The sequence below is a fragment of the Mesocricetus auratus genome, unplaced genomic scaffold (assembly GCF_017639785.1).
Source record: "Mesocricetus auratus isolate SY011 unplaced genomic scaffold, BCM_Maur_2.0 Super-Scaffold_100011, whole genome shotgun sequence".
Taxonomy (NCBI): Eukaryota; Metazoa; Chordata; class Mammalia; order Rodentia; family Cricetidae; genus Mesocricetus; species Mesocricetus auratus.
Window position 1 is genome coordinate 75,628,030 of NW_024429195.1, and position 21,948 is coordinate 75,649,977.

At 36.5% G+C, this 21,948-nt stretch overlaps 1 long non-coding RNA gene across 3 annotated transcripts in view; it reads left to right on the forward strand.

Annotated features, from left to right (window-relative positions):
- Positions 1-21,948, forward strand: part of LOC106020939 — a 92,100-nt gene that overhangs the window by 44,351 nt on the left and 25,801 nt on the right. For all 3 annotated transcript variants that reach the window (XR_001196331.2, XR_005880531.1, XR_005880532.1), the window contains 2 exons: positions 11,613-11,706; positions 15,711-15,914. This is a non-coding gene — a long non-coding RNA (uncharacterized LOC106020939). The remainder of the gene's footprint in view (positions 1-11,612; positions 11,707-15,710; positions 15,915-21,948) is intronic.

Sequence of the window (21,948 nt, forward strand, 5' to 3'; positions counted from 1 at the left end):
AGAGGCAGATGACTAGCAGAGAGAAAATACGATCTTCAGTTCCCATTGTTGTCATCTAATAAGTGATTTCTGTGAGTCACTTATTTGTTTTGTAATTGAGCAACTCATTAAATGAAATGAGTACCCACAGTTTTGTCACAGATAAAGATGGGCTATCACTCACTGTTATTGAATAAGAAAAGTTCCATGATCGTTAAAAAGCTTAGTACATTGTATATTCATAATACCATTTTTCAAAGACCCAAGTATTCCATTTCTCTCAGTACACAATTACTCCATCTAAAAGGAGCATTTTTACCAAAATGACAATTGCATGAATTGCTTGGTTAGAATCTCCTTGATCGTTTTCCACACCATGAGGTTACTTGTTGCAGAGGAATAGGTGAAATCAATATTAATCAAGAATGCTCACTCTTTGTGACACCCACCAGTGCCACAATTGAACAAAAGAGACACCTAATCTGCTGCAGTGAAAAGAAAAAATGTTTGATATTTTAATTCATCATTTGTCTATTGGCATACTTCCATCAGCAAGTATATAGATTTTTTTCTAATTAATGCAGCATTTTCTATATTTCCATTTGAATTTTGGGAAACTTGCATGTCACCTCTTCATGAGGACAGATACAAATTATTCTCCCTGCTCATCTCCACAGCACCTTATAAGTCTCTAAGAAAGTGTGTATGGACTAGTGAAAAGAATGTAGTACATAGATCCTAAGACACCTGAGTTTGCATGTTTTCCATGATACTACCTTGTCTTACCATGTCTCGTGGTCTCCTGTAGGAATGGGTTCTATTTAGAAGATCAAATGAAATAACCAATTATAACAATATTAAAATCAGAGTTAATGAATCTGGAGACACTGGTGTTTACTTTGAAGTTCAAAACTATATAACAACAGCTCTCTTTGACCTTTTGGGGTTGAACAACCTTTCATAGGGGTCACCTCTCAGATATCCTGCATATCAAACATTTGCATCATGATTCATAACAGTAGCAAAATTATAGTTATGAAGTAGCAACGAAAATAATATTATGATTGGGGTCATCACAACATGATGAACTGTACTAAAGGGTCACAGCATTAGGAAGGTTGAGAACCTCTGCTCTATAGTGTGACAAATGTAAAGTATCTGAATCCATGACTAATGGCTAGCCCAACCAAGACATTCCTTTATGGTATTTTTATGTAGTGTTAGCTATGGAACACATCATCTAAACCAACAATATAATATACAACACATGCAAATCCTTATTTGGGTTCATAACTTAAGAAACTGAATCTATTACTTGTCCTTTAGCTCGGATCCTCAAAGGTCAAATGTGATTTCTCCTGACTTTGCTGAACAAAACCTACCAAGTTTCCTTACCCACTGTCAAGGTTTCTTACATTCTCTACTCAGGAAATTGGTCCTTAAGTTATGATGTAGGGCTAGAATTAATCAATAACTGCTCTAAAAATGGTAGATTTTATTGGGTGATGGTGGCACACGCCTTTAATCGCAGCACTTGGGAGGCAGAAGCAGGAGGATTTATGTGAGTTCAAGGCCAGCCTGGTCTACAGAGCGGGTGTTTGGACAGGCTCCAAAAGCTATACTGAGAAACCATGTCTTGAAAAACAAACAAACAAAAAAAAAGGTAGATTTTTAGCCTAAGACCAAGAATCTTCTAATTGCAACAGTTACTCTGTAAACAAGATGTCTAAGGGAAGATGCCACCTACATCATTTTTGCAGACAGTAATCAAGTAGAAGTCAGAAGAACATGAACAAGGGTATGTCTGAGTAGAAAGTGGGCTTCCTGTACCTGAAAGTCTCCAAGTTTCTAACATAATTTTTGCTCTATAAAATATAGTTTCTCAAAACTCAGAGACCACATAATTAATTTATTAATTGATCGAGTCATTGATTAATTAATTAACTTTGTGTATATAGATATGTTTGCCTATGAATGCATACATGAACGTCTTTGTAGAGGCCAAAGGACAATTTTAGGTGCTATACCTTAGGTACCATCTACACTTTTTGTTATTTTTGAGACAATGTCTCTTTCTAGCTTAGATCTCACCAAGCAAGTTAGACTGTCTGCCAGGGAGCTACAGGAATTTGCCTATCTGCTCTGTGCTCACCTAGCTTTTGTGATTTTAATCAAGCATCATTACACCCAGGTTTTGTGCATTGGCTCTGCTCTTCAAACTCAGGTCTTTGTTCTTGTATAACAATGTTTTACCAGCTGCCTCAGGAATCAACAAATATTCATATAAAAATAACCCTATAGGTGAGGATATTTCAGGTTTTGCAATATTAAAATTGTTTATCCATCCAGTAGACTTTCAGAAAAGTAAAATGAAGCTTTTTCTTATTTACTGGAATTGTTAAAAAATGAATGTGATACATGAATATCACCTTTTTTCATTTTGATTTTTTAAATGTATTTTTAAAAAACAATCTTATTTTACATACCAATAGCAGTATCCTCTCCCTCCCACCCTCCCACTTCCCCCCACTACCATCTCCCCATCCCACCCACACCATCTACTCCTCAGAGAGAGTGAGGCCTCCCATGGGGGAATCACCAAAGTCATTTGGGGCAGGACCGAGTCCCTCCCCTCTGTATCTAGGCTGGACAAGGTATCCCTCTAAAGGGAAGGGCTCCAAAGGCTGGTTCATGCACTAGGGATAAATAGTGGTTCCACTGCCAGTGGCCCTATAGAATGCCCAGTCATGTTCAGGGGGCCTAGTTCAGTTTTATGCAGGGTCCCCACCTGTCAAACTGTAGTCAGTGAGCTCCTACCTACTCAGGTCAGCTGTTTCTATGGGTTTCTTCAACATGGTTTTGACCCCCTTACTCATATAATATGAATTTCACCTTTTTTTTTCAATTTCAAATGGTGACCCTCTGAGATTTGACTGTTTAAATCCATTTTTTGGGTCAGGATTAGAAATGACAGGTTATTCTAATGCCCCAGTATTAATTTTTATGACACATCCATGTATTCCATCAGCAAAACCTTCAGTGAATTTTCGAGATTTCGATTAGTTTGTCCTAAACTCTTGGCAAGCTAAATTTTCTCTAATAGTCTTCAATTCATTGCATTAAATGCCTGTTCAGCCTTGGATGATATATTGATTTTTTTCTCAGCAAAGTGACAAATACCATTTTCATGACCATAATAGAGATTGATTATATTTTATGGAACGCACAGAGTGAGAGAGCTGGTCTCAGTGAGACCAACATGGGCCTTACAGAAATGAAATAAAATATGAATTAATAATGAAGTTAATGAATTCTTCTGCTGCTGATGAGGTAGAAATTGCATTTCAAGAAAAAAATGACAATTTTGCAGCAGTATAAACAGTGCAGAACTAGACAAATTACAGTATTTTCAAAGCTGCTACGTCTGTTAAACTTTTAAACAAGTTAGTACTTATAGCCTTCAAAGCTCAAGTGATGACATGCACACCCCCTTCCCCAGCCTACTTGAGCATGATTGAGTCAGAGAAGTAAATCATGATCAATGGAAAGTTAATTTGAAACATTACAAGCCTATGGGGAGTAGTCAATTTTTCTGATGTAATTTATGCAACTTATATTTAAAATTCAACTGGTTTCATTTTCACTCTAATTTTTTAATAGTTAGGAGAGAGCTAGATGAAGTATTAATATGTTTTAATTATTCTGCCTTGCTGCTCAGTGCTCCTTAACATCTAAGAGGTATTGCTTATATCATAAAAAATGCATACCTTGTCATTGGCTTAAATTATGTAGACCACTGGGAGAAATGAAGAGACAGTAGCAGCAAAGAAGTTAGTATTTGAAATGTTGAAACAAAATGTGGTGGAGGCAGAAACCTTGCTGGGAGATAGCACAGCATTATTTTCTCTGGAAAGGGAAAGAAAAATAAATAATTTGATGCCTGCTTAGGACTGTACCTGTTTATGTCCTACCTTCATCAACTGGCATTGTACCCAATATAGTACACATTACGTAGTACAAGCCCCCAAATATCTACTAAATGAACAGACCTTGCTGATAGTGAACTAAACAGATTTTCTAGAAAAGCAATTACAAAGTTACATGAGTGTACACAATAGATAACAGACAGCACACACTCATGCTTACATTCACTTCTAGAAATATGGGAGACCATTAGCAAGTGTGGAAGTAAGGTAAGGTGACATCAGGACACGCATAGTATAACATTCCATGCAGTGATAATCTCAAATTCTGGAAAGAATCTGTGCTACTGTGAAATGATATTCAAGATATACTATTGATTTAAAAGAACAAATTAGATAAAAATAAGTCATCTAACTTTAAGGCAAACAGTGATGTGTTCCTGTGTATATTTCTTGCTAAGCCTTAGTTTTCAGAAAATTCTCCATTAACAAAGCACAGAGAAAACCAATGCTTCTTGAACTACTACTACGTGCAACGGAACACTGCATGCTTTTGTCTAATTTTCATCAATATATGATGTAGAGTGATAAACCCCAGGAGTGGAAAAAGAGGAGCCTAGGTGAAGCTGAAAATTATTTAAATATGTACAGAAAGTCCAGGGGGAAGTGTCAGGTGGATTTGCTTTGTATTCTAAGAGTTTCTGAAAGTCAGGTCAGTTTTACAGGGGCGATAAGGATTTCTATTCATTATAGATTTGTAGATAAATCATCAGAGTCTAGAGATGACTGTTTCCTTTTATCATATTCTAGAGACATCTCTGGTACTATTTAATTTCTTTCAACTTTCTAATTTTATATTTATGGGAAAATAATTTTAGGCAATAACTTAATGAATGAATAATATTTGCTCAAATATGTCTACATTTTAAAATATGACTTTAAAGGTAATTTAAGTAAAGTAATCATGTTGAGGCAGTGTGCTTATTGTGGCCTTACCCTATGGAATACTGAAATTGTAGCTTTTTTGTCAGTGTTTTCTGATGAGGCCTGTTAAAGCTGTTTCTTGTCTTAAACAACCAGTGAGGAATATGTGTATATCAGTTGTATTATTATACTAAAAATATTTTAGGCATTGACCTAATTTATGTCCTAACTAGATAATTTAGCTTTTTCTTCATGTTTCTCAATATTGGAATTAAGCTAAACTGATTAAAATAGTCTGTTTGAAAATGCGAGACACAATTGAGAAATTCAGAGCAGAATTAAATTCTTGATGAAAATATTTAATTCTCAGAGATATTTTTCTCACTTTCGAAGCTCATGAGTTACTTATGTTACTTTCAAAATTGTTATGGTGAATACAGAAAAGCGTCCTTGCTCAGTGTAGAATTCCTGATGTCAGTGGGATCTGTGAGACATCCTGATCAGAATGAACTGCTATTAATGCTCCGTGTCTGAGAACCAGAGACTTCATCACGTTAAGTCAAGGAACGAGTGGAGGACAGTCTTACTCATCTAATGATAACGTGGCAGCATGTAGTAGAATAATTAAGTCACCCTATGTAGGCATTTATTTCAAATTCTATTTATTAGGAGTTGTAAACACAAAGTCTTTTCCATTGATGAAAAGACTGATAGATTAATTATGATAAAAAGGCTCTTTGTAATGTAGAAGTCAGTATGGGTATCCATTAACTTGTATAAGGGATTTCTAAAGGCTGTAACCGCATTAAAATATGAGGCTTAATTAAGCAAAAGTAGCAAGTGCCGGATTCCCTTTCTCACCATCTTTCTGGCATCGTTGTCTGAAGTTTTTAAAGATCCTTGATAAACATGTAATTCTTTTTACAACTAGCTAAACATTTTTAAATACTTGAAAGTTAACATGGGTTATTTTTTTCTGCCTTTTCCTGAACAAGAGCTGTTGTTCATGGTTAAAAAAATTAAATTGAGCCGGGTGGTGGTGTTGCCCATCTTTAATCCCAGCACTCAGGAGGCAGAAGCAGGAGGATCTCTGTAAGTTGGAGGCCAGTGTGGTCTACAGAGTGAGTTCTGGGACAGGCTCCAAAGCTACACAGAGGAACCCTGTCTAGAGGCCCTACACCCCCCCAAAAAAGAAATTAAAATGATGTTGCAGCTTGTAAACTGCAGCGGGAAGTCTTATCATTGCCCCATTCTCCACATCTGCTGTGAATGGAACATTTTCTGAAAATGAAGGCTCAGACATCAATAGTCTCAAGAGCACATCACTATTTGCCTTAAAAGTTAGATGATATATTTCAATCTAATTTGATATTTCAAATCAATTGTTCATATTGAATATTGTTTCGCAGATTTGTCTCACAATTTTAGATCATTGCTGCATAGATTTTAATAGTATGCATGCCCTGGTGTCTCCTTATCTTACTTCTATACTTGTTACATATATGTGTGCCTTCAGTCATCTGACTATCATGTGTGGTCATGTGACCCTGTAGCTGCTTTTCTAAAGTGGGTCATACATACTGTTTATTGTTGCTGTAGAGTACATACAGTGGGACTCTAATGTGACAATTGAAATGTTAGATCACACTAAGCTCCCATCAGTAGATGTTAGTTGTTCCCTTCCAGTCTCTTCACTATACTGAATATTACCTCTTTTATGAAGCAATATGACAGTATTGTAGATGCTCCCCTATCATTTTCAGATGGTCACCCAAACTAATATTCATTTGTTTTAATGGTCAGAGTTAAGTTATGCATCCTAAAATGGCACTTGAATTAGGATTATCAGCAGCAGAATAGAAAATATTCTGTTAAAAATGGGTTTATGAAAATGTCAAAGTCATTCTTAAAAGTAATATGAATAATTTAAACATAGGAAAAACTGATGAGGCTTTTGGATAATGCTTTAAAAAAATGAAAACATTGATGTGTACTTTGAACAAAAATAATTATTGTTGCTAAATACCTGAACAAAAATAAGGAACTAGACTTCAACTTCTTGTCCAGGGCCTCTCTCAGCTCTCCTTTATTTCTCATCTTTCAAAATGCTCTTAAAGTTTCCGGCTGCCTCACAGAAATTAAAATAATGTATTCTGCAGATGCGTTCAAATCTCTGGTTGCCATGTCTTCTCTCCAATGATTTAGAGTCTGGATGACTGAAGTTGGTCTGTTAACTTTTGAATTTGAGCCAAAGGCCTGGAAGGTGATTCTCAAGTTCGAATTTTGAGAAAAGCTGGGAAAGAAAATTTCATTTGCTTCTAGAGTATTGACGACTCCTTGTACTGAATCCTGTGGTCATTTTATTAGGCACATTTCTCTGCTTTCTAGCCAAATAGCACCACCTATTCACTCAGAGAAGATTCATTCCATGTCTGGTCCTTACCCCTGGAAAGCTGACTCTGTTTTCTACCTGTCTCTCGTTACCAAATCCTAAGCCTAACCTTACTTCTTACATGTGACATTTGTATATTTTCCACAATGGTCTACTATTACAGATACCTCTTTTTTCATATACATGGCATTCAGGTTTCTCTTTGTGCCTGTGATTTATATATGATTTTTCCCTATGTCCCTGGCATTGTCTTATACATCCAACACTCTACAAAAATGGTTGACTGAGGAAATGAATAATAACGTCAACAGCAAGCTAAAGCCCACACTCCAGGGAGACAATGTTCTTCTAGCTGCTAATTGGACGTTCCTTATTTTGGTGAATACAATAAAAGCTAATGCTTGTCACTTATTTGAGTGTATTAACTACATATTTAAATATTTAAATCACGGATTGTTCGATGCTTGAGGAAGTTAATCGGCACTAAAGTTAGAGTTTGTAAATGTTATTTGAAATTTATCATATAAAACAAACTGGCACTCCCTTGTCATTCTATCTTTCGAAAAACCTAGCTTGCTTAACTTTAACTTTAAATCAGTTTTCTTCAAAGAAAATTATTTTGACGTTCAGAACAATTTGTCAATAGTTACAAACTAACATTGTACTGAGGTTATTAGAGTAAGTGACACTGGGACAGACTCTTTTAACTATTTTTAATTCCTGGGCTTCTTTCTTAGTGCATAGAGCTAAGTTATATGATTCGTGTTGACATAAGTAGAACTTGGCAATGTATTTACAACACATTTGAAGCATTGCTCATGAGACTGAAAATCATACTTTCTGAGGTTGCAAAATCAAATGATATTGAGTAATGCTTGTAAGGTTGACTTATAAAGCACTATTCATTTGAGGAAGAGGAATTTTGTGAGGTAGCCATCCCCCAACAAGATTTCAAGGCCCAATATCTGTTTCCTATCATATTTTGAAAGTTGAGCACCAGGTATGTAACCTTGGTGAAACAGAAACAATTTATTAATTTGTAGTTTGCTAGGGAAGAAATTATCTGGAAGAATAAAACAAGCATACTTGAAACACTTTTCTTTCTTTAAAGCAAATGTGTCTTTGGCCACATTAGTGTCATGTAGGTTGCTTGGGGAGGCGCAGGTGTGAGCTTCCAAAGTGTCTTTACAAGTATCTCCGTGGGGCTTCCCTCCCTTGCCTCTGCAGGACATAGCCCACCTGCTTAATCCTTGTTTCAGTCAAGCTTTCTTATTATGCAGACAGGGCTCTGCGGCTCAGCTGGATTTTGACTCTGGGAATGAATTGATGGGGCTCTTTGATCTTAGCTGTGTATTGCGTCTGTTTCATCTTTCTGCCCAATGCTTTCTTTCAAACTCTAGTTCTACCTAGTATTCCCGTAGCAAATCCACGATTACTCCAACAAACAAATATTGTTATTTAAAACTCAAATTAAAAACATCATTTTTTTAACCTCTTTGTGACATGGTGAGCTTTCTAGAAAAAAATAATGTGTTTTAATTCACTACTCTGGACAAGACTACCAGATGTAGAGTATAGCTAATTATACTCTATCCATGTATCTGAGGAAGTAGGGTCACATGAAAAGACAATGACAATTATCCGTCTTTGCAATTTTGTAAGTTGGTATAATAGCATGAAAGCTTATTAATAGATGACATTGTGGGGGAAAAATCCTACTTAGAGATTCTACCAAAAAATACTCATTTTTAAAAATGAGAATGAAGAAATCTGGGTTGCAGAGAAAATCATGTGAACCAGAACGAGTTATACAGAGAAATCAATTTCAGGTTAGGATGCTAAAATACCTTTAAAAAACCAATATTTAAAGTGAAGAATATATAATATATAATATATGTGTTCTTGTATGAAGTGGAAAGAGAGACATATTGAGAAGGGATTTATTTGGAATTATTTAGTTTTATGTTGTTTATACCGTCCCCTTGAAGCACATGGAATGACAGCTAATTGAACTCTAAGTTATCAAGTTTTGATGTAAATTATTGTGATATTGATCAAGCATTTGAGAGACTTGAATTATTTTTACTTTTAATTCTCATGGATCTTCATTTTCCTTTAAGTATACCATGATCTTGTGATGATAATGTAATGTCAAAGCTGTCAGAATAATTCCCATTGAGCAAGGAATTGATGTCTCCTAAAAGCCAGAGGCCTTTGAGAGTTATGCAAATATCTCTTGGAGAGGAAGATAGTGATGTGGCCAGATGACTTGTCTGTTCCTTTTAGGGCAAACTTTATCCCAACATATGTGAACTAAATCTACTAATGGCTCTTTGTGGATTGTCAGAATAAATGCTTTTCTTAGATACACTGAAAGATGTAAAAAACATGAAGAATTTGATTCATCATCACAATTACAACATTGTTTCATAGCATGCTAAATTGTGGTCCACCCTCAAGCTCCAGTGAGATATCCAATTCTGAACTCAGATTTTTCAAGGCTATTTTTATTTTTCCTATGGAGGCTTAGAATAACTCTGCAGGAAAGATATGCAAAAGGTTATTCAATCTCTCTGTAGGCACAAGTGCTCAGAGACATATACTGAGGATAGCTTTGCTCATATCTACTATGTCTAGCTTGCCACCAACTAGGATACAGTTTTATTTACTTAGCCATTTAGTGTTTCAACTGGAGAGAAAAGCCTTAGAGCCCAGTCAAGCATAGATGGCTTGTTTCAGGGTGTTTCACTTGGTTTCCTTCATCTTCACTTGCCTGACTCATGTGCTTCCCTAACAGTGAAGTAAAATGCTTATACTCCATCCAGCCTATTGTTTGGACTTCTTTAAAGGCCTTGTTTGGCCTTTCCCCAATGTTATAGGCCAAGACAGTTTAAAATCACGGGTTTTTGTGTTTGTGCTTTCTTGTGATTTACATGCTCCTGAAAGTGTGTTGGAATGATGGCATTCAGACTGTTACTGCAATACTTAAGGAAATATAACTTTCTACCTTGCTTTCTTATTAGTCCTTAGAAGTAACTGAGCAATAAAATTTACCACTATCACTTTAAGTCTCCATATTTTTTTTTTGCATTTAGCTCCAGGGAAGGTGATAGAGAAACCATTTGTGTTGAATTTGTTGATGGGGAAATGGTTTCCCCCTGAAGGAATTTCTCTTAAATGCCCTTGCATATAGACTTGCTGGCTGTTCCTTTAGGTCTATGGCTATCACACTGTAGCTGTAGCGTCACTCCTTGAACATCTTTCAAAGGATCAGGTTCAGGTCCCAGAGTCTGCTGAGTGGCTTCAGGAGTGTGAGCATGGACAGCCACTTAAAAGGCCACAAGGAGACTTGAGAGATAGCTCACTTGGTAAAGTTCCTGCAACACAACCACGACAGTTGGACTTCAGATCCCAATACCCACATGCATGTTGGTGGGTGTGAAGGCTTGCCTGTGTTCCTACTGCTCAGAAGGCAAAGACAGAGCAGCCCTAAAGCAGACTGGATGGGTATACCAGCTGAAATGGTGACCTCTGGGTTCAAACAACAGACCCTGCCTCAATATACAAGACTGGAAAATCAAGGCACATGACATCCCTTTCCAGCCTCTATGCACATGAAAACACCTACTCCCCCATGAGTATTCATATAGATATGTACACAGTGCACACGTGCGCGTACACACACACACACACAGAGTGAATTAAGAAATTTAACAAGTATTTAAAATAAACAATACAAAAATTATAAATATCGAATGTACTGCTTACATGAGGCTAAGTATTGCTTCATGGATATATTTTCCTACAAACATATTTTGAGTCTGTTATACTTGTCTATGTTATAAATGTTTTCTTATGGATTTCAGTGGAAGAAACCGTGAAAAGGGAAACAATATCAAAACTAGGGGCTAAATTATATATCCTCTTGTAAGATGTTACCTGAATGCTAGACTTTTAAATTCAGAGTATTATTTTCCCATTCTCTTTTTAAAACAATTACCCTCAAGCAATTCAAGGGAATTAGCTCTTAGCAAAAATAAATAATCACGGACGCTCAGGATATGCTTCTAGAATTATTACAAGCTATGCTGTATCTGCTTACAATGGTCTTATTGATGAAACCATTTAGCTGTAGGTAGCTTTATAAGGAAAAGACATGAATATTTAGTTGCACAAGAGAAGTTTTTTGAAAGGATTGTGTTAATAGCTTATTTTGTTATTGTGCCAAACATGATGAATATAAACTGTAACTGCAATCCTATGTTACGAGAAAGAAAATAGGCCCAGCTTAAAAGAAATTGTGTCTGTACTTATAAAAATACTTTTAAGGTATGACCCTTCTTTTCATTAGGAAATATGTAATCATTTATTTTTCTTTCCTTCGCATCTGCCAGAAGATAACATAGGGAATAAGCAAAAAAAAGTGTGCTTTTATTGCACATTTGCACCGAATCCAAGACTGAAAACGACTAAATTCTGCTCTGCAAGGTAAGTGAATGAGAAAGGTGAAAAATAATATATTTCCTTGTTGCCCTGTGCCCTCCTTGCTTATCACCCAGGCACACAAATCCTGTGAATACTATTCACAGCTATGGGAAACATGGAAATTTCCAGAGCTTTTAACACAAAAACTATTTACACAAAACTACCCATCCAAGTAAGAACAACAAAGCTTTCCTTTATTAAGTTTGTATTGACTTTTTGTGAATTTCAGATAATACACCTCTTCCAACGCATCTCCCTGTCCCTTCTTATCCAACCTCCACCTCCTTCCCAAAAGTCTTTCTGTACAAAGATTTTGTATACATGTTAATAGTTTTTAAAACCACACGAATGTGTATGCAACTACAGTAATCACTAAGTGTGTATATCTTGAAACTTCTGCATTTATTTTAGTAACTTCATGGCATCATTATAGTACACTTTTCCTATTACAAATGGTGCTACATCTAGGCTCTTTCCCATGCATCATCAGTCATATGTGAACATCTGTAGATGCATCACATGTGTATATGTACATATATATTGCATACATATATGTACATATGTAGATAGCATATCACAGCATAATTTATTATATATTATACATATATATATATAGTGACTGTTGTGTATTCCCAGGTTTTCACATTCTAAGTTCTTATTTGTTTTGCCTGAAATGAGTTAAACAACAGCAAATTACTTACCAATTAGTCTAGAAGGCAGAGCAATAATAATTGGCAACACAATTTACTATGTGTTACTTTGTAATTACACCTTTAATTCTTATTTCTCATTGAGGTAGATATTAACTCTTGTATTATTGTTGTTATTAATCAGTGGAGAAAGCCGGGCTTTGAGTCCACTCAAAGAACAGCCTCTGCTGTTTTTCAAAAAATAGGATTTCCAGTAATTCTGTTGCTGCTGTGTTAGTGATGGGGAATTTATTAGATACCTACAGTATGATAAGCAGCTGGAAACTATTATGTGCAACCTTTGTCATAGTATTATAATATGTTATTGTTGTCTAATTGTCCTAATGAGGTTTAATAATTTCCCCAAAGTCTCAGAGATAATAAGTTAAGATCTAAGGATGGAAAAAAGATAGGACATCAGACTCCTGAGACAAAGACAATCAGAGGAGGTAATTCCAGGTATTCACTTGCATGTATAATGTTCTGAAAGGCAGATATGAAATTAAATACATGTGAGATGTAATTAAACATATTCAAGTCACCAGAGGGCTAGGTATGAGACACTGGGGGAGGATTTAGGGCAGACTTCCAAGAGCATCTACAGCAGACTCAAGCTTAGTGGCCTATGTGGACCCCAAGGGGATCTTCATCCCAGGAGAGTAGCTTCATATGGAGAGTGACTCATCCTCATTGATTGCTTCAACCTTTAAAATATCCCACACCCATGTGTCATGTTTATATAACAACAGTCTATCATGGTAAGATGCACTGGATGGCTCTGCTCTGAGTCAGGCTTTGGGACCACTGGCAGCAGAAATCAGCAAGTGTCAAATGAGGTAAGGTGCATTTTAAGCAAAGCAGGAGCTTGGGCCTCTCTCCGTGCTGTTCATTCTCTGTCAAATCCAGGCTGCAATTGCCATGTTTCTGGAAATTCTTATCTTCATGGATAAAGACAGCCCTGGTAAATTCAAACCTATGTAGACTTTTTAACAGAACCTGTATATTTGATAACCTGTTTTCTAGGTCCAGTTATAATTTGTGGCTGAAATTTTGTTTATTTGGGAGCTATTATTAGTATTTTTACTGTTGAATTTTTTTATGCTTTTCAAGTTTTGCAATCTTAGTCATATATCTATGTGTGGAATTTTGAGTTGAAAATACCACAGTTTCCTTATTTCAAAATACTTCACTTAGCTTCGTGGATATTGGATAATTCCTGATAAAAAACCAGAAAACATGTGATAATTATTTGTACGGTAATTATAATAAGAGAAATAATTAAGTTACATAATGAAGTTCAGGACATGTGCAAAGGATTTTACATGCATTGTCTACTATGACACCAAATTCCTCCTGTGTAGTCAATCTGATTACTGTGCCTGTTTGGTAGCTGAGGTCTTCTTGTCTACTGTTGAGGATGAGGTGTCACAATGGTGAAAGAGACAATGCTTCCTCGTAGTCTGTGACAACCTTGATGTTACATATCTATCAGTTCTGTGCCTGTGAATTCAGCTACCCACAGGTTGCAATAGTCAGGGAAAAAGCCATGACATCAGAATTAGAAGCATGCAGATGTTTTTATATGTTATATACTTCATATTAATTATCTTAAGTATAATTTAAAGTAGAGAGACATGTCGCAGGAAATATATGTAAGCACTGACTTGACCAGTGCAGTTCTTGGGAACCCCCGGCCTTCCAACCATGACTGATAGGAACGGCTATGGTTTCTATCAGGCATGGCTCATTCTGGACTTTTCAGTAAGCATCATCATGAGAAGTTAGCATTCACTTCAAATGACAGTTTTCTCAGTCTTCGTTATAATCTCATCGTGACTACATATGAGCCAATGCCAAAATGTATTCATTAATTTCTTTCTTTAGAGATGTAGAATTCATTACTCCTCTCTTACGGGTTCTACAGCAATGAAAACCTTTGTGTGTAGTATATTTTGTTGTCTGAATTTTCTAAGAGGAAAATCTCCCTTTTAGTCTGAGTAAAGATCTTTTAGACAACTTGTAACATCCTGAATAGTAATCATTTCATGGGAGAATTGTTAATATTTTTGGCATTCTTTTAAAAATGCTTATTTTAACTGCCCCTTTTGAGAATTAAGTTTTTGGGTTAATTTGAAAATATATTTAAGAGTAAGTATATAAATGATTAATTGTTTATCAATACAGGGCCTGAAGACTGAATTTTTGCATTAAGATGATTTGCATACACCAGGTAGCCACTCTTCATCAACATATATGCCTTGAGTTACTACACTGTGCTAAGACCTCACATAGCTGCCAAAGCTGTCATAGTGAACACGGCAGGAGGAACTCACTCCCAAGCAAAGCATATTGAAAGTGGGCATCAAAGCTTCTCTCCTTGAAACTGAGCCACCTCAAACACCCATCCTCTGACATTTCCAACATCTTTGTTCTTTTGCTTTTTATGATTCATTTCTTAAAATGCCATCCTCAAGAGATCAAGGTTAAAGATTATGATGCTTTCAAGAAGAAACCTAGCTCAACATAGACATGAATATATAAATATATTTTTAAAATTTCTAAGACCTTCCATTCTAATTCTGATGGGATTTTGGAGCCCCTCCCTACACCAGCACACACTACCCCAAATAAATACATCCCATTCTTTCCATTGGATGGCTTTAAATTATTCAATATGTGTGCCTATTTTCTTAGATTTTAGGCTAATTCAACCAAATGTGGAGACTTGGAACCCTCTTGTATGATGTCCCCACATGCAAAAATAATGGGTACAGGTGACGTCATATCAGAGCATAACTTCCCCAGGGATGATCTAAGGCTACCCAGCATGAAGCTGAGGAAAACAGAAGGGCATCAGAGATAGAAGACCGTGATAGGTGCTTTTTACTCTCTATGTAAATGTGCATCATCCTACAGCCTTAGTCCTGAGCTGGAGGTTCACTCCTCTATTATAACTGCAGCAAGCCTGTTGTCTGAACTCAAAACACTCGGAACTACATGTTTCAGATCTGAGTGTGTTCTTAGTCTCAAATCAATCTTGTCAGTCCTCGGAAAGCAATGCAAGATAATAAGTCGTATTCACCTGATTGCTTTCCTGCGCTGAGACAGCTAGTGACGTGTGTCTTCCTGATAACCAGGAGTTTCAGATCTGAGGCAGGGATAAAGGGAAGCTTGGGGGCTGGCGGATTCTAAATTTGACAGTCGATGGCTGAGGAGAGGGTCAGCAGGGATGGAATCTGTGACTCGTGCGAGAAGGGAACAAAATTTATCTGCCCTGGTTGCAATGATTAGATGTCTCTTTGTCTGGCTTCCTTACAGTGGGTGACTGATTGTCCTTGCCAGCTGGCTAATATCATAATTAACAAAGTTGCTACCACATCTGCAAAGTTTAATTGAAAAACTGACCAGTGGTACGATGGCATTGTCACCAAGATCACAGGGGATTCGGAGTCGACTTCTGCTTCAGGTGGAACGGCAAGGTTATGCAGCAAGAAGAAAAATTGTGAACTTATTCAACCAAAGGTATGTTTCCTTTATAATTCTACATCCAGAGTTCTCTTGTTAAAATTTTTGTGCAGTAGTTTTGTGGGTTCCTTCCTGTTTCGTGACTGAAATGCCTTATTAAAAAATCCATGTTTTTTGATCATTTGTATGACATTCTCTGAAAACGTTAAGATTTTATTCTTCAAAAATCTGAAAATTTAAAACTATATTCAAATAGCTTTTGATACTGAGATAGATTATAGAACAATATTCTAACTTTTCTATCTAGCTTTTTTATAATTTTCAGAATAACTATTTGATTGCAAATATCAATTGATTACATTGTGGGATATTGTAGATTTTTGCTTAACCATGTAAAAGTCTGTTGTTTTGCCTCCTTTTGTGTCAACTCAAAAGAGGGATTAACAGGCAAGCTCAGAAAGAGAACTGTAGAGTCTATCTTAGTTTGAAGAAGGGTTCAAATTGGAGAGGGGTGGGTGGTCTTTGTCCTTGAGTTAGAACACACACAGCAAGTAACCTCTCTTACTCCCAGAATATTTCCTGAAACATTGTTCTCTCCATTGTCAGTCTGGCCTGTGATTGTCCCACCTGTATTTTCTTTAGACTGTTATTTGCTTGGCTTGATTGAATATTCACACTCTGGAGTGTTTCTCGAATTATAGCCTTCACATACTGTTAATTAATGAGTGTGAATATTGATGAGGAGAGCCATGCGCCTTTGTGGATATGCCTGTGCACTTTATCTGAGTACAAAGGAGAAGGAAAGGGTCTCCAGACTACGCAAAAGACAAGTTTGAGTTATTTATGCTGTGTCACACCACTGCCATAGGATCCTGGTGATTGATGTGCAATAGAATTGGGGACATACATTCAGGCTGCTTTACTTTTCCCTTAATCCAGGCCAATTTGCCGGGACAAAAACCGGTAATTTAACTTTTGCCTATCACTGCTGTCTTTTGTGCTCATAGCAGTTTTCAAAGCTTATGATCTTTTTAAAAAGGAATGTATAGTATATGTGTTTTAAACATGGCCAGTTTCAACTTTTTCATGATTTGATTCCTGGCCTTAGAAAGCATTATGTTCTCAATATGTTGATTTGAAATTTTGATAATCAAATTTTATATTATCAAAATAATATAACTTAATCACCTTGTGGAATTATGAGTCCTGAAGTATTTAAGTATGCAAATAATTTTATGCATTGTTTATCAAAATTATGGTATAATTTGACTTTAAGTGTTCTCAACTCTTCACTAAAGCACAATAAATCTGGTCAGAAAAGGTGAAAGTGAAGATTTTGATTGTTTTGTTATAGCCGGAGGATCATTTTCATGGCAAAATGTATCATAATAGAGACCTTTTAATTTTTTAAAGTTCCCTTCTCCTGTATCTTCCACATAATGGGCACTCACTATAAATCTCAATACACAGTTATGGAGTAAATTAGTGAATTTAGGTGGTCTGATGTTCTCCAAATTGGATTAATGTGTGCTTCCTCCAAATCAATAGTTTTTATTTTCAATAAGCTTCTTCAGTAGAATCAAACAGATGATCATCATAGTCAGAGACAATGTGGGCAATTATCTCCAGTAACCACACACTGCTATTTTAACCAAAACATGTTACATTGTGTACTTGAGATTTGTCAATGCAAGAACTCTGATGAGTATCTAAGGGTTAGAAAGGGCTAGAAAAGTCATTCACAGCTGAGAGTCTGGATTTGTCATTTTAAAAAGAAAAGTTTTCTCTTAAGATAGATAGAAATTAACTTTTGTCAGAGTTTTGCAAGAGTTTAATATTTTTAGTCAAATGTGCTAATGTAAAGAGAAGATTAGTGACACATAATGAATAAAATGTGTTCTTTCACATGGAAATAGGAATATGGTAAATGTCCTGCAAGTGATTGGGTCCATAGCAATTCTACTGAAGATTCAAGTTTTACTGACCTTTGTTAGGGCGATTAACCTCCTGAAATTAAAAGCCCCATCTGAATTAGTCTGTCTAATTTAAATGCAAACGTCAAGCAGGCCTTGAGTCATTAAAATAATAATAACAATAAAACTCTTGTATTTTAATTTTCTTTTTTGCATATCTCAATGATATGTTGTCTGGGAAGGACCAGAGCTCTGGCGAGAGCATTGCTGAAGCAGAAAAAAAAATCTAGAAATAATGAATACATAATAGGGAGCAATGGAGGGCAAGTCCCAAGCACTGATTGTCTGCCACAAAACCTAAAAGCCTCTACCACAACCAAGGTGTGGAGCATGAAGCCCACCCAGCTCATACAACTGAAAATAAATGCTATCTATCTATAGTGAAGCAATGTTCTGAATGACCGCCCTGTCTCTGTCCTAACCCAAAACAGCAATGATTACTGCATGCTATGCCAGGGTTAAGCGTATACAATGGTACCTCAAAGTGTGAGCCTTCTACCATAGCTTCTCATTGAGCAGTCCTGAAAGTTGATTTCTGATGTCTGTAATTTCATTCCTATGATCTCCAGCCATCTATGGATGTATTGAGTATTTTTAATGATCCCAAGAACAGGATAGGAAAGACAAACTCTATCTCTTTGGAATTTCACGTGAGAATCTTATTTCCCTTTGGTAAATCTTCTGGAAGCTTTTGTGAAAAGTTTACAAATTCACAGTGCTTCAAAATGATTTTCCTTCCCCCGATCATACTACTTTTCTCATTACTAACCTAGTGGATCTCTTTAGCATTGGGTCCTTCCACACGGTGAATGTGCCCTCCCTTTATGTGTCTGTGAACTTTAAAAAATGGTAATAAAGGTTCCCTTCATATGGTATGCAATTCATTTCTCTTTCCTTTCATTACAGAATCCCCTCCAAATGGGTAAAGGTAGAAGGGTCCAGTGTATTATAGTATAAAGTTAAGAAGCCTGAGGTGCTATCATTTATTTTTGCACAAGCTTTTTATGTGTGCTCTTAACATCCTTCTCAAAGATAGGCTTCTACAGTAGACCTGCAAAGAAAGTCACAGAGGAAACATTTATATCAGAGAGATGGAGACAAACCAGCAGGCGTTCAGAACAACTCTGGCCAGCCTCAGAGACTTCTAAGACCTTGAAGCACAGATTAGCAATATATTTAGAGTCCGTTTGCTCTCAGGACAATTTCCTTTTCTTAATCATAGGACAAATATTCACCATAAATTATAGACAAATGTGTTGTTCTTTATTCTCTGATAAAGTGCAGATTGCCAGGCTTAACTTTGGCACATCACATTGTCAAACTTTTAAAAACTCATTCTCTCTAGGGAAATACTTGTTTGGTTAATAAAAATAATTTTTACAAAAAAAACCCCCACTGCTTTATGAAATCTCTCCAACACACACTATTCACTCTCCAGACTTAATTACAAATCTTTTCTAATTTGGCATAATCTCCTTTGACCTCTTACAAGAATGAATGGATACAGTTTTCAGCAAGACACTATTGCAAATATAACTACATTCCGTAGGCATAAGATGCTAAGGTGCCAATGTATGATCATGTCTTGCAGTGTACTGTTACTGATATCCAGGAGCCTTTGCTCATGTAAGAGAATCAGAGATAGAATGGTGAAATACGTGTTTCTTAGTGTAGGAAAATGAATTGGTGGAAAAGGAAATGGGGGTGGGGAGGGAGAAAGTTCTATGTCGGTAAGTCTCAAATCCAATCACCTGGTTTGCTTCAGTGTGTGCGTGTGTGTGTATATGTTACCTTTGTTTTCTGACAGTTGGTTCCCCTTTGATCTAACTATTCTGAACTCTGACATTTTCCCTTGTAGTTGTGAAATTATTTGCCATTAATAAGTCAAGATTACTCCATTTGGTATTTGTATGGACTACATATTTGTGTTGGAGTCCTTCTGTTTAAAAAAATTCAGACTTTTAAAAAACACCTATTGATGACATTTAATTCATTGCTTATTGTCCCTTATTGTGTCAGCAACTTAAATTTGCAAAGCACAAGAGTATGCTTCCCGTGAGTAGATTTCCTTCACAGAACAAAAGACAGACAGTTGAAGATTTAAGGGTTTTCAGGGTTTTCTTCTCATAGTTAAACAGAAGTCACCTGCAACTTTTTCAAGATGTTATTTTCTTCAACAGACAATAGAGGAAAATTATTGGCTAACAGTATTTAAGTGAACTATTTCTTATAATTGGTTTGATTTAATCTCAAAGAAGAAAAACTCAAGAACTGATAAGCATCCCACTATTAACTTTCCAGGTAATGAGAGCTATTAATTCCTTAATACGAATTTTCACACGGCATTGACCTTACAGTCATATGTGTAACCTATTTGACATTGTCTGTGCAATCTGTACTAAACTTATCATAAAAAATTATTTTCAAGGGCTCAGGTGATGAATTAGTGGGTAAACAGATTGTTGCACAGGCATGACAACCTATGTTCCAATTTATAGAACCCACTGAAAGGACTGAGAAGGTAGCATACATATGTGTGAATAGCAGAGAACACCTATTGGGAGCGGAGAAGGAAGCACAAACAGGATATGTCTGGACTAGACAGCCTAGGGTCTGCAAAAGAGAACACGAGACATCATCTCAAGTTAGAAGGTGAGCAAGGTCTGACTCCTAAGGCTATTCCCTCTGACCTCCAAACAAATACCTTGACATGCACATTGACACACCTACCCATACTCAATTACAGACTGAGATTCAATTTAGGAATTTTACTCTTTCTGCATGATGTATATATTAATACACACACACGCACACACACAGAGAGAGAGAGAGAGAGAGAGAGAGAGAGAGAGAGAGAATACATACACACACAAATAAAAATCTGTCTTCAAAAGGTTTATACTTACTTCTCTTTCATTTAAAATTTGTAAGAACTTTCATTAACTAAGAGGTGTCTTTGCCACACTTTCTTACATCTCTCAGTGACTGTGCTCCGACAATCTGTTGATAAATGTGCCTTTCTATTCGATAACTGCCATTACTAAAATTGTCTCAAGGACAGCATCTGTTAGGTTTGTGGGTTATAGGCTACATGAAAAAAATCATTTTGATAAACATTAAAAATAAAGAGCAAAAATTGTGCTGGAATCCTGTGACATGAAGAAAGGATAGCACACTACTGAACAAGAGAGGTTTTGTTCCCATTTCCAAATTTATTATGGGGGCTCAGGGATTGGGAAATTATATTACGTTTGACATAAGTTTAACCCAGCAAATTCCAGACTTGGGAATACACAGACACATTCTTACTTGGTGATTTTTCTACTTCTGAAAGTTGACTCTGTTCATCTGTAAACTGTCTGAAGTGACCCAAAAGAGTTCGAGGACTCTAAGTCCATCTTTGTGTCCTCCCTCAGGGTTTTAGGAGGTGAATAGCACATGGCAGGAAGTAAGGAAATGCTAGTTAAATTGGGCTGACAGAGCCTCATTTTCGTTTAAATAAAGCAAAGGGGGCTGAAGCCCTACGTCATTAGCAAGGGTAGGTTTGCAGAGAGCAAAACCACAATCTGAGGGAGAAAAGACATTGACAGAAGAGATGGAGATAGATGTATGAGCCGTTGATAGACAGATAGGTAGGCTGATACATCCTAAATTTTTCCTGCATCAGGTAATTTTTTTTAAAGTAAGTCACTTGTTAGCCCCACTTATTACTTGCCAAAAATCCAACCAGTTTCTCTGACCCGATCAGAATAGTTCTTCAGAATTATCATTTTGGTTTATGTCTTTAAAGAGACAAAACAAAAATTAAACAATTTGACATATCCATTTGGAAAACAAAGTTAAATCCTAACTAAAGGAAGGGAGCTGTGTAGACTTAGAACTCTGAAGAATTGGCACGGAAACAGGGGTGGGGGTGCTGCTGTGACTCACATTGCTAATGAAAAGGACTCCTGGTGCAGAGGATTTCAGGGCATGGTGAGTGCTCTGGAGATGTGAGGAAAGATGTGTTAGCAAGTGTGAGTGGAGTCCCCCTCCCCCAAGTTGTATGAATCTGGGAGGATTCATTAACCATTTGCGTCTTGCTTGATGATTATTACACACTCTAGGCAGATATGAAT